Genomic DNA, 6,514 nt, shown 5'->3' with positions numbered 1-6,514 from the left:
GCTAGGGGTGAGGGCGGGGGCCAATGTCTATGGAGAAAGGGATTCCGTTAGGGTTTCCGCACTTGGCCGTGTGGGGGCGGCGGGATAAGCCGCGTAAGAGGACCAAGGGGGCCAGGGGCAGCAAGAAGGCTGGCGGCCAGGGTGTCCCAGGTCAGGCCGGGGTCCGCGGGCGGTCGCCACCGGGGCGGGGCTGCAAGGGGGAGCAGGTGCCGCGAGAGAAAGTGTGGGTGCCTTGGAACGAGCTGGTGGTGATTGGGAGGAGGGTAGAGCTCCTGGGGAGAAACGCGCCAAAGCCGAAGCTTGAGCCTGAGGCCTGGAGACTGGAAAACGTGGGAAAGACCGACTTGGAAGAGAAGTCAGGCCCGATTCAGGAAAGGATGGATGTGAGGCTGCTGCGTGCCGTAACAAGTGCATTACGAGCTTCCACAGATTTGAGGAAGGACAGCTCCAGGGGAAAGCAAAAGGTCAGACGCAAAGTAGGGGCTGAATCCGAGAGTGAGAGGATGACAGCGGGGTCTAGGAGGGAGTCTGGGTTTGAAGAGAGCTTGAAGTCTACTGGGGAGAAGATAGGGGCCAGTGGAGCGGACTTGAGATCCAGAGGGCATAAACTGGGGCCGAATGAGGTGGAGCTGAGGCCCAGTGTAGAGAAGCTGAGACTGAATGGTGAGGAGCTGGTGTACAGGGAAGAGAAGCGGGGATCCAGTGGAGAAAAGCTGAGACCGAGTGGAGAGAATCTGGGATCAAGTAGAGAGAAACTGAGGTCGAGTGGAGAGAATCTGGGATCTAGCAGAGAGAAGCTGAGGTCAAGTGGAGAGAAGCTGAGATCTAGTAGAGAGAAGCTGAGATCAAGTAGAGAGAATTTGGGATTGAGTGGAGAGAAGCTAGGATCAAGTAGAGAGAAGCTGAGGTCGAGTGGAGAGAATCTGGGATCTAGTAGAGAGAAACTGAGATCGAGTAGAGAGAGGCTGAGATCGAGTGGAGAGAAGCTGAGATCGAGTGGAGAGAAGCTGAGATCGAGTGGAGAGAAGCTGAGATCGAGTGGAGAGAAGCTGAGATCGAGTGGAGAGAAGCTGAGATCGAGTGGAGAGAAGCTGAGATCGAGTGGAGAGAAACTGAGATTGAGTAGAGAGAGGCTGAGATCGAGTGGAGAGAAGCTGAGATCGAGTGAGGAGAAGCTGAGGTCCAGTGGAGAGAAGCTGAGGTCCAGTGGAGAGAAGCTGGGACCAAGTAGAGAGAAGCTGAGGTCCAGTGGAGAGAAGCTGAGATCGAGTGGAGAGAAGCTGAGGTTGAGTGGACAGGAGCTGGGGTCAAGTGCAGAGATGCTGGGATCTAGCGAGGAGATTCTGGGGACCAGTGGGGAGTCGTTGGAGGGTTCAACAAGGGGGAGCATAAATGAGAAAACTGAAAAAGTGATAGAAGCTACTGGTGATGAAAGAGTGATGGGATTTACTGATGAGGAGATGGCAGTTCCTTTTGAAAGTGTCAGAGGGAGTGATAGAGAACAGGGGATCGAGGAGGGGGTGGAAGACCAGGGGGATTTCTTGCAGGAAGTGAAAGATAATATTGACAAATCTGTTTCTGTGGGAGAGAAAGATGTTATCGGTGAAGGTACCAGTGACTGAGGCGGATGAGGGGTTGAAGCCAAGAGGCAAGACAGAAAGGAAGTGTTGGAAGTTAAAGAGGAGAAATCAGAGCCTCGCAGAGTGTGATTGATCCTGAAGGGGTAGAGATGAGAGAGGGAAGCGGGGAGTCTGAGAAGAGAGAGTGGAAATGAAGGAGGGATGCTGGGGGTGAAGGCAGAGACCAGGACCAAAGGAAGTGAAGAAGAGGACAGAGGGGCATGGGAACATCTGGGGGAGAAAGAAAAGACCTGGCAACGTCATGCCGGGGAGAGAAGAGTTGGGTGTTGGTTCTGGCAGGAGGATGGTGACAGTTACTTAGAGAGGAATGCTTGAGAAATGGATTCAGGATGGCTGGAAGGATTTCATCCAGTAGGTGATAGGGCACATAAGACGTGGGATAATTGCAGTGGGATAAAGGGTGGATTTTGAGGGCTGTGGAAGAAGGTGCAGGTTGAAGCGAGCCAAGTTTCTGAATGAGGATCCAGAAGAACGAAGGGCTCCCGAGTGACAAAAGCAAGAGGAGAGGAAATAAGAAAAGAAGGAAGTGAAGACGAAAAGTAAGAAGCCGCATCCCATAATGGGGACCACGTTTGTTGGGTTTGAAAGTTAACTCCTTTGCATTTTTTTACTTGCCTCTCCCATGTAGCCAGTTTTACAGTCTGATGTGATGGGCTTCTCGCAGGGGCCTGGGTATGTGGACCAAGCTTGTTCTCGCTGATTTTCCCTCTAAATAGACTCTCAGTTATGTCCAGAATCCTCGTGGGCTCCGCTGTTTGAATCACCTCACATGATCACCATTGCCACAGATTCTCACACCTGTCCATCAAATTTGCCACTGTTCGTGCTTGATTGGAGGTGTCTCGGTGATTTGTACCTGCATTATTTCCATCTTTGACCTTTAATTATTCATCAGATCACAAGGACTTTTTCACAGCTTCCTTTGTGTCTCTTTGGGAGCATTTTATATGTCTTCTACATGCTACCCACCTCCTACCCTCATCCTGGGAACGAGAGTAGACCCCCTGAGTGCCTCCTGTCAAGATACAGACTCTTAGATCCTGTTTATCTCTTGGGTAGGAATGTAATAGGTGGCTAAAAGCAGTCACAGATAGGTAAGACAAAAGGAATACTCCTTTTCTCTCCCCCCCCTTCTCTTCCCCTTCCCCTCCCTCTCCTCTCTCTGTTAAGATGGAGTCTTACTACTGACTAGTCTTGAACAATTGGTCTCAAACAATCCTCCCACCTCAGCCTCTCAAAGTGCTGGGATTATAGCATGAGCCACTGAGCCCTGCTAAAAGGAGTACTCTACTGCCCTTTCTTTTCTGTGTCTTTTTTCTTTCTTTTACATTTTTTAGAGATGGAGTCTCGCTATGTTGCCCAGGCTGGAGTACAGTGGCTGTTCACAATCATAGTGCCCTACAGCCTCAAACTCTTGGGAACAAACCATCCGCCTGCCTCAGCCTCTAGAGTAGCTGGGACTACAGGTGCACACCACTGTTCCCAGCTACAAAATTTCTAAGAAGTAGGAACTTCATTGTATCATAACATAGTATAAGTATCATAATACAAGTTTATAATAAATAACCTCAAGGCTTTTTTTGTTGTTTTGTTTTTGAGGAAGTAGGGATTTATTAGAAGATAGGAAAGCTCCCAGCAGCAGGAGGGGACCAGAAAGAGGGTTGCCTTCAAGTTTTTTATTGTTAGGTTTTCTACATATTATTGGCCCACTGCTACATATCGAGCTAATTTTCCTCCAAGACTGCAAAAGATCTATACACTTCTTGTCTTTTTTAAATTTTTATTTATTTGTTTATTTATTTATTTTTTTGAGTTGGCATCTCACTCTGTCACCCAGACTGGAGTGCAGTGGCCGCTCCCGGACACGGCAGCCTCAACCTGCTGGGCTCTGGTGATCCTTCCGCCTCAGCCTTCCGAGTAGCTGGAACTACAGGCGCGCGCTACCATGCTCGGCTGATTTTTGATTTATTGTGGAGATGAGGTCTCGCCAAGTTGCCCAGGCCGGTCTCGAACCCACGGGCTCAGGCAATCCACTCACCCCAGCCTCCTAAAGCACGGGATTACAGGCTGAGTCACCGAGCCCAGCATCTTTTTTTAAAATTTCTTTCTTGGAGTCCTTCATCCTCTGAATCTGATGTGGCATAGCTTTCCAGGTTTACATCATAGTGGTCTTCTGGGGCTTCTTCTCACCTTTCTTGGTTCTTCTGTGTTGGGTCTCCTCTTGCCTGGTTCTTAAATCTTCCTCTTCCTTTACTCCTTCACTTGGGTCAATTGCATCCTTCAATAACTTCTAGAGAAAGTGAAGATGGGAAGTAGACTTTGTGGCACTGTCTGAAAATGTGGATTCTTTGTTTATATCTGATTGATAGTTAAGCTAGGTATTGAATTTTAGGCTGGAGGTCAGGCATGGTGGATCATGCCTGTAATCTCAGCACTTTGGGAGGTGGAAGTGAGAGGATTGCCTGAACCCAGGGGTTCAAGACCAGCCCGGGCAACTTGGCAAGACTTCATCTCTACAATAAATCAAAAAATGAGCCGGTCGTGGTGGCGCGCTTCTGTAGTTCCAGCTACTTGGAAGGCTGAGACGGATTGCCTGAGCCCAGCAGGTCGAGGTTGTGGTGACCATGATTGTGCCACTACACTCCAGCCTGGGCGACAGAGTGAGATTCTGATTCCAAAAAAAATTTTTTTTAGGCTGGAAATATTTTCACTTAGTTTTGTTTTTTTTTTTTGAGTTGGAGTCTCACTCTGTCATCCAGGCTGGAGTGTAGTAGCACAATCATAGCTCACTGCAGCCTCAGACTCCTGGGCTCAGGAGATCCTTCTACCTCACTCTCCCAAGTAACTGGAACTACAAGTGCACCTAGTTAACTTAAATAATTTTTTTTGTAGAAGCAAGGTCTTGCTATGTTGTCTAGGCTGGGCTTGAACTCCTAGGCTCAAGCAGTCCTCTCACCGTGGTCTCCCAAAGTGTTAGAGTTACAGGTGTGAACCACCAGGCTTGTCCTTTCCATAGAATTTTAAAGGCGTTGCCTCATTGTCTTCTAATTTCCAAGTATTGGTGTTCATAAGTTGTTGCATTCTTTTGTTTTGCATTATGGATATAATGTTTTCTGTCTCTATATAAATCACCTGTTTGCTGCCACTTCCTGGCTCAAGCTGCATCCTCACCCCATTTTCCTTGGTTCTTCTAGAGGCTTTTGGAACCCAAATGATAGCGCCTATCTTTTTTTTTTTTTTCTTTTGAGCTGGAGTCTCACTCTGTCACCCAGGCTGGAGTGCAGTGGCACACTCATGGCCGCTGCAGCCTCCACTTGCTGGGCTCAGTCGATCCTTCCACCCCAACCTTTCAAGTAGCTGGAACTACAGGCACGCGCCACCACACCCAACTAGTTTTTCTTGATTTATTGTAGAGATGAGGTCTCACCAAGTTGCCCAGGCTGGTCTTGAATCCATGGGCTCAAGCAATCCTCTCATCTCAGCCTCCCAAAGTGCTGGGATTATAGTTGTGAGCTACCACGCCCAGCCAATAGCTTTTATCTTTTTTCTCCTTTTGTTTCTTTTTGTTTTATTCTCTGGGCAGTTTCATTAACTTTAAAAAAGGTACATAACAGATGTACATATCTTCAGGGTACATGCAATAATTTGGCACATTATATAATGCATAAAGATCAAGTTGAGGTAATTGAAATATCCACCACCTTAAATATATATCTTTATGCCAAGAACATCCAAATTATTTTCTTCTAGCAATTCTGAAATGTGCCATAGATTATTGTTTGTTTTTGACTTGGAATCTCACTCTGTTGCCCAGATTGGAGTACAGTGGCACACTTACGGCCACCGCAGCCTCGACCTGCTGGGCTCCAGCGATCCTTCCGCCTCAGCCTTCCTAGTAGCCGGAACGACAGGTGCACACTACCACGCCTGGCTAGTTTTTGATTTATTGTAGAGACGAGGTCTCGCCAAGTTGCCCGGGCGGGTCTCGAACCCGCGGGCTCAGGCAAGCCACTCGCCTTGGCCTCCCAAAGTGCTGGGATGACCGGCTGAGCCACCAAGCCTGGCCAGATTATTGTTAAGTGCAGTCAGTCTGCTGATCTGTTGAACACTAGATCTTATGTCTTCTATATAACTGTTTATTTCTACCCATTAATCAGCCTCTCTCCATTCCTCCCCACTCCCACCATCTGACTTCTGGTAACCACCAATCTTCTATCTTCATGAGATCCGCTTTCAGTTTCATTAACTCTTTTTAGTCCTTGAATATTTTAATTTTAACTCTCTCGTGTTCACTGATTGCTTCTTTTTTTAATTGTTACTTATTTATTTATTTAGAGTTGGAGTCTCACTCTCCTCACTCTGTCACCCAGGCTGGAGTACAGTGGCACGCTCACAGTCATTGCAGCCTCATCCTGCTGAGCTCGGCAATCTTTCTGCCTCAGCTTTCCAAGCAGCTGGAACTCCAGGCGCATGCCACCGTCCCCGGCTAATTTTTGGGACTTATAGTAGAGATACGGTCTCACCAAATTCCCCAGGCCAGTCTTGAACCCCTGGGCTCAGGCAGTCCTCTCGCCTCTGCTTCCCCAAGTGCTGGGATTACAGGCATGAGCCACTGTGCCCGACTTCTTTTTTTAATATGTAACAATTTTTGTTCTTGTTTCATGTACATGCTCTCCAAGGATTTTTTTCTGTTTTTAAGTTTACTTCTGATTTTTACACAGGCATGAGCCACTGTGCCCGACTTCTTTTTTTAATATGTAACAATTTTTGTTCTTGTTTCGTGTACATGCTCTCCAAGAATTTTTTTCTGTTTTTAAGTTTACTTCTGATTTTTACATTGTCTCCTCCCTCGCTTTTTTTTTTTTTTTTTTTTT

The 6,514-nt window shown here is 47.5% G+C and overlaps 1 long non-coding RNA gene across 1 annotated transcript in view; it reads left to right on the top strand.

Annotated features, from left to right (window-relative positions):
- The first annotated feature begins 1,917 nt into the window (after nucleotides 1-1,917).
- Nucleotides 1,918-6,514, top strand: part of LOC103267102 — a 21,006-nt gene continuing 16,409 nt past the window's right edge. The window contains exon 1 of the long non-coding RNA XR_504739.1: nucleotides 1,918-2,179. This is a non-coding gene — a long non-coding RNA (uncharacterized LOC103267102). The remainder of the gene's footprint in view (nucleotides 2,180-6,514) is intronic.

Source organism: Carlito syrichta, unplaced genomic scaffold (genome assembly GCF_000164805.1).
Source record: "Carlito syrichta isolate Samal-C Ts95f unplaced genomic scaffold, Tarsius_syrichta-2.0.1 Scaffold101946, whole genome shotgun sequence".
NCBI classification, from domain to species: Eukaryota; Metazoa; Chordata; class Mammalia; order Primates; family Tarsiidae; genus Carlito; species Carlito syrichta.
The sequence above is the reverse complement of the archived record's forward strand: the minus strand, read 5'-3'. Positions and strand labels throughout refer to the sequence as shown.